Source organism: Pinus tabuliformis, chromosome 6 (assembly GCF_031772625.1).
Source record: "Pinus tabuliformis cultivar Carrire ecotype Pingquan chromosome 6, CPIR1, whole genome shotgun sequence".
Classification (NCBI taxonomy): domain Eukaryota; kingdom Viridiplantae; phylum Streptophyta; class Pinopsida; order Pinales; family Pinaceae; genus Pinus; species Pinus tabuliformis.
Genome location: NC_142292.1, coordinates 174848546 through 174854693, shown reverse-complemented (window position 1 = coordinate 174854693; position 6148 = coordinate 174848546).

Sequence of the window (6148 nt, the reverse complement as noted above, 5' to 3'; positions counted from 1 at the left end):
TTTTGGGATGCATGAACCACCTCAGAGCGAACAATCCACGTCAAAATTCCTTCTAGAATCCTCTAGAATTAAGCCAAAGTGAGTTTTTTAAGATAAAACTTGCGCCTTTTGACTTTCACAGGGGTCCGCACCCACACCGTTAGGGACAGAGCGGGCAGGTCCGTAGTTTTTGTAAACAGAAGGTGTGGGACCGCAGGTGACAGTGAGAGAAAGTGCGGAACCATAGTTTCATTGATTTTCAATGTCTTTCTCCCATTTTCAAAGCTTGACTTGAAGAGCTGAGGTCTGAGACTTGCTTAGGAGGATAGTACAAGTGATGATAGACCCATACTGACTGCAAATAATCATGGTGACGATATTTTTGTGTAACAGATTGCCCCCTAAAGTGCGAAGTCTGTAGTAGATGAGGATTTCATTTATCATTTAGGAAGAGTGAAGTACTTTATCATTTCGAGGATTATCTTGTGGGGAGCCCGGTTGGAACCTGTAAAAACATTCAATGCAAGATATATATATGAGATCATATCATTGCTGAGGTAGGCATTCCCATACTCAAATCAAAACTGACTAGAAAACTAACTACTGCTCTGATACATGACTGATCTTGTAAAACATCACAAGTATAGACTCAGGTGGACACAGTATGGACGCAACCATCTGTTTATGAATAGTCTATTATATAATGAATACAAAATTCCTCACAGCCTGGATTTTGGAAACTAGATCCAGGGTCTTCATTTCTACTTCCCGAAATAGTATGATTCTATCCATGCGAATGAATGTGTTGATGTCGAACATGGTAGAAACCACTTGATTACCAGTCAATGATGTAAACTGTTAACAAGTGTGAGAGAAACTACCAGTGATGTCAATGGCTCTCAAAGTACCCAGTACAATCCATGAGATGTGAATAAATGTGTTGATGTCGAACATGTCATGGAATCCTTTGATCGAAGTTCAATGATGAAACCTGTCGTCAAAGGCGAGAAACCTGCCATTGAGGCATGCAGATCTCAAGGTACTGACGATTTCTAGATCATCTTTCTAGATAATGAGTTGATGTCGATAGAAAGCGATCCGTCGTAGGCAAGCCCACAACACGAAATCATAGATCAAGTTGAAGAAATTTAGTTGCAAAGACTGACTCAGGGATGGTCAAGATGAATGACAGATATTTTGCAGATGAATGGCTTATTGGCAGTGACCTCTTGAACACATAACGACACGACAGATGATTTGGTGACAATTGACCCAAAGTTAATACCCAGAAACCGGCTGAAGACTTTCAATGTGGTTTGATCAACTGTTAGGCAAAGGATTTCCCAACCCAGGTGAATGAAAGTGTCGTGTTCAAGAGTGGTTACAAAATATGACAAACAGGCTCATTTTTCTCTCTTTTCCCCCACCATTTCTGGCAAGTACCTCTTTATTTTTGACAAGCTTGAGGAGGATAAAATTTGCTTGAATATAAGCTCATCCTTCGGATGAGTCCAACTTAGTTTAAATTCGAACCCTAAGAAGGATTGGTTCGTTCCTGTTTGTAATTGAACAGGTCCTTTACTGTGAAATTTTAACGAGTCCAGTATAGGAGAAACTCGACGTTTTTCAATTTTAGAGAGTCTGAAAAAACTTAAGAAAACTCTAGGGTTGACCTTTTTCGTAAATTTGTGTCTCCCAAGCCCGAAAAATATAAAATAATACTTGAGAGAACCGCTTGATCTTTTACGACCAAGGAGTACTTTTCGTCATTAGTGCCTTTGATCCGAAAAAGTAAAAAAGTGATCAATGACACGTCGTTTTATAACCAATATCGAATTTGAAATGACAAAAATCCAGCAATCTTTCATGTTTCTACGGTCGGAAAAGAGCTGTAAGCGGACCGTCTTTTAATTCTGTTTTATCGAGTTTAAAAGAAAAACTCAGCGATCTTTCATGTTTTAGGAGTCAGAAAAGAGCTTAAAGGTGACTCTAAATGTTTTTCGTCGAAAATGATAGATTTTTCCTGAATAATCCCTTACTCTGCACAAAAACACAAACATTACTCATACCTGTTTGAAATGGATAAAAATGTCACAAAAATACCTTTCCAGAGTGAAACATAAACAAATTTGCAATTTATTTACTCAAAAAACTTATAAAAAGGGCCTTCGTCAATTCATTTTTACCGTTTCAGTTTTGGGTGAGAAAATAGTGCTATTGCTCAGAAAACTTCCCATGAAGATTACGGAAAATCCAATCGTCGGAATCGAACGCTGTCTTCTCCAGGTAATCCACATCATCCTACTCTTCATTTTTAACTGTTTCAATTTTTGTTTTAGTCATTTATTTCATTTTTGTGAGGGTTTTTAGGCATAAAACCCGCGCGCGGGGGCCCACAGGTTTACCACTGCTGGTCTGCGGACCCCAACTTTTTCTCCATTGGGAAAAAGCTCAGGGTCCGCACCTTCCATGTAGACAAGGTGCGGTCCCCGTCGCAAGGGTTTTTAACCAAAAAATTCTCAAAAATGGACCAATCAAAATAATTTCTAGCAATTTAATTTATCCTTATGTTTGATGCAAAGAGTACATCATGCTAGATTGGCACGAACGAGAGCATGAGGACGTGGATGTTGCCGCATGGAATCATCAGCCTTCACTTGATGCTTTGAGGGCGTGCGGCTTGTACAAATTCTGGGCCATTCCTGGCATGAGGGCTCAGGTGGATTTCTTCCAGTGGTTGGTTGACAGATGGAGCATACAGGACCAATGCTTCTTCATTGGTGGCCACCAGCTCGAAATCGAGCCAGCGGACATATATTTCTTGACTGGCTTGCCTAAGAGAGGCGAAGACTTAACTCTATTTGGGGCTAGGCCAGATGGCCAGTTTATCGATAGCCTCCGGCTAGAGTACTGCAACAGCCAGGCTAGAGACAAAGGGATAGACATAAAGACCATATCCCGTCCTGAACTCATGGTGATTGCGTTTACTGTCACCAGACTTTGGGGGGCTGCCGCATTACATATTGCCACCGGATCCCAGATGCATATGGCAGTTGATTGCTTCCGAGGCACCATCTTCAACTGGTGCGATGCCGTGTTGGCCAATCTGAAAGGCCAACTGACCAGGGCCAAAAACGGACAACTAAAGACCTTTGGTTATGGGGCTTTGGTTGTGAGTTTTGGCCTGGAGAGGGTTCCTATGCTGATCCCGCAACACCTTACTGTTGGAGCTGGGCTTCCTCGAGAGCCCAAACTGATGCGATGGGTTGCAGTTATGGCCCGTCACCCGGACAAGAGGACAGAGGTTGCTTGATTCAAACCTGAGTATTTCCAATGGCTGGAAAACCAGGTCTTTTCTATTCAAGACTTCCCTTACGCTGGGATAAATTTTCGTGGTGACCCAGACATGGTTCTTCCACCAGGAGAGCAGTGGGATGATTCAGGTAAAATCATTTTCAACATTTTTCCTATTTTAATTTTTTTTTTTATTTTTCCATCTTCTCAAAACTGATAGCAAAAGTTTCAAATGCAGATGTGGATCCACAGCGACCAGCCGCTCTCCGGCCTTATGAGAGGAAACAACCAGTTGCACCCGCGCCAGCCCCACAGGACGAATCAGCAGAGGTTTTGGCCGAGTTGGAGGGTCATCTCGAGCGCTTTACAGGAGATATTCCGGAGACCACTATAGATGACATTCCTCGTCGACTTCAGCGCTATGTGATTGGGGTCCCGGGACCTTTTAGGAGGTTCCTTTGCAAGGTGGCCCGTGCAGTGGTTTCTTATAGAGATCATCACCAGTGATAGGATGATCGCCTATTGTGGGCACATATGACATTTTTGTTTTTTGTACTTATCATTTTTGCCAATCATAAGGTGTTTTTCAACCTATGATCGAGGACGATGTATTTTTTGACACACTCCTATATATATATCACTATTACCGGCTTATCTTGTAAATCATGTTATGGAATGGTTTTAAATTTACATGTATGATTATTGCAAATGTCTATTTAACATTCGAGAAGCAATTGCATCTGCTAATGTATTTAAAGATATTGGAATATGCTGATATTCAATATAATCAAATTCACGTTCCAAGAGATGCACTCTCAAAAATAATCTTAATAACACTGGATTTCTAGTGGCATACACTCTATTAAGCTGTAATACAATGAGTTCAGAATCTAACCTCACTATCAAACTCCGAATCCCAAATGAAATAGATTCAGATAATAACTCAATCACTGCACTATACTCGGCAATGTTGTTCGTTGTTTGACCGAGGCTTACCCCATGCATAGATACTAACTCGTCAAAGGGCGAATAGATAACCCAAGTTGCGGAAGAAACATTCCGTGTATTATGACAAGCACCATCAGCGAAACCAATGTATGTTTGGAGAGGCATCGACATCTGCAATATCAAGAGTAAAACCAAGATAAGTAGGAATAATGACGAAAAAACGCTCTCTAAGCTAAGCACACTGTTTAAACTAAAACACACCAGCTAGAAAGAAAAACTATCCTAACTAAAAATCTCCATACCCATTCTTTAAGCATAATACCTCTTCAAGTAAAGACCATTTCTGGGTTTACCCAAAGAGTCCCCGTAAAAGTCTACCAATTCTTAGGCCCCTTTTGCTAGCTTTCGCTTGACAACATAGGGACCATGCCACATAGGAACGAATTTTCCAGCGCCTAATTTATCATTAGCTTGATCACAAACTAAGACTAGATCTCCTTTCGAAAAATTTCGAGGGGTCACATTTCGATCATACTGAGCTTTCATGCGTTTTGCGTGAGTCTCGATCGCCAATGCAGCATCACGTCGATTCTCATCTAATTGAGCTAAGTATAACAAACGTTTTTCCTCTTCGGAAGTGGCTGGAAGTAACTCGATGGCCATTTGCAGTGATGGGATTTCGCATTCAATGGGTAACACAACTTCCAAACCATAGACTAGTTGGAAAGGAGTGAACCCTGTTGATGTTTTTACTGAAGTTCGGTATGCCCAAAGCGCTGAAAATAGCATGTTATGCCAATTCGACCGATGAATCCCAATGATTCGTTGGATCATGATAACTAGAACTTTGTTGATGGATTCAACCAGACCATTAGCTTGTGGATAATAAGGGGTTGAACTATCATGACGTAAACCAAGCTAGCCTGTAAGTTCGGTCATCATAACATTTCGAAAATGACACCCATGATCAGTGATTATCACTTGCGGGACAGCAAACCTAGCAATTATATGATTGAACACAAAAATTGCAGTTGTTTTGCCGTCTGCCTCAAATGTAGGCATCGCCTCGGCCCACTTGGTAAAATAATCTACCGCAAGGATGATATACGCATGCCCCCCGGCCGAGTGAGGGTTACATGTAATAAAATCGATACCCCATTTGGCAAAAGGACCAACGGCAATTATAGGGTGGAGAGGAGCAGGTGGAGCGCGCATCTTTCGATCAAAAATTTGGCAGTTGTGGCATTTTCGGACCGCGTAATACAATCTTTAAATAAAGATGGCCAGAAGTAGCCAGCGCGCAATATCTTTTGGGCTGTCGCATACCCAGACATATGACCGCCACATGCTCCAGAGTGACAGTCATTTAGAACCCTTTCAGCTTCCTCGTGAGTTAAGCAACGTCAAAAAATAGAGTCTGCCGCACGGTGATAAAGAGTATCTCCAATAATCCTAAATTGTTGGGACTGGAATCGTATTTTTCGACGTTTTGACCTTGAAATTTCTGGCCGAAAGGATTGGGTCTGGAGATAAACGATGATATCCCCATACCATGGATCTAAAGTGCTGATTAGAAACAAGGATTCGTCCACAATGGGCTCCTCCGCCACAGTTTCTGTGTCAGCACGCGGGAAGTCACACATTAACTCCGCAAAAACTAAAGATTTCTTAGACTTAGATTTCTCAAATTCCAAGTCGAACTCCTGCAGGATAACAATCCATTTAGATTACTTGCCCCCTAGCAATTGCTTGGTCAAAATGTAGATCATAGGGTTGCAATCCGAAATTACTGTAGTTTTACGTAGTAAAATGTAGTGACAAAAACGTTGGACAGCTTGAACAGTTGCCAATGCCAATTTCTCCACATGTGAGTATTTTACTTCAGTTGGATTTAAAGTGCGACTAAGGTAATATATCACATGTTCAG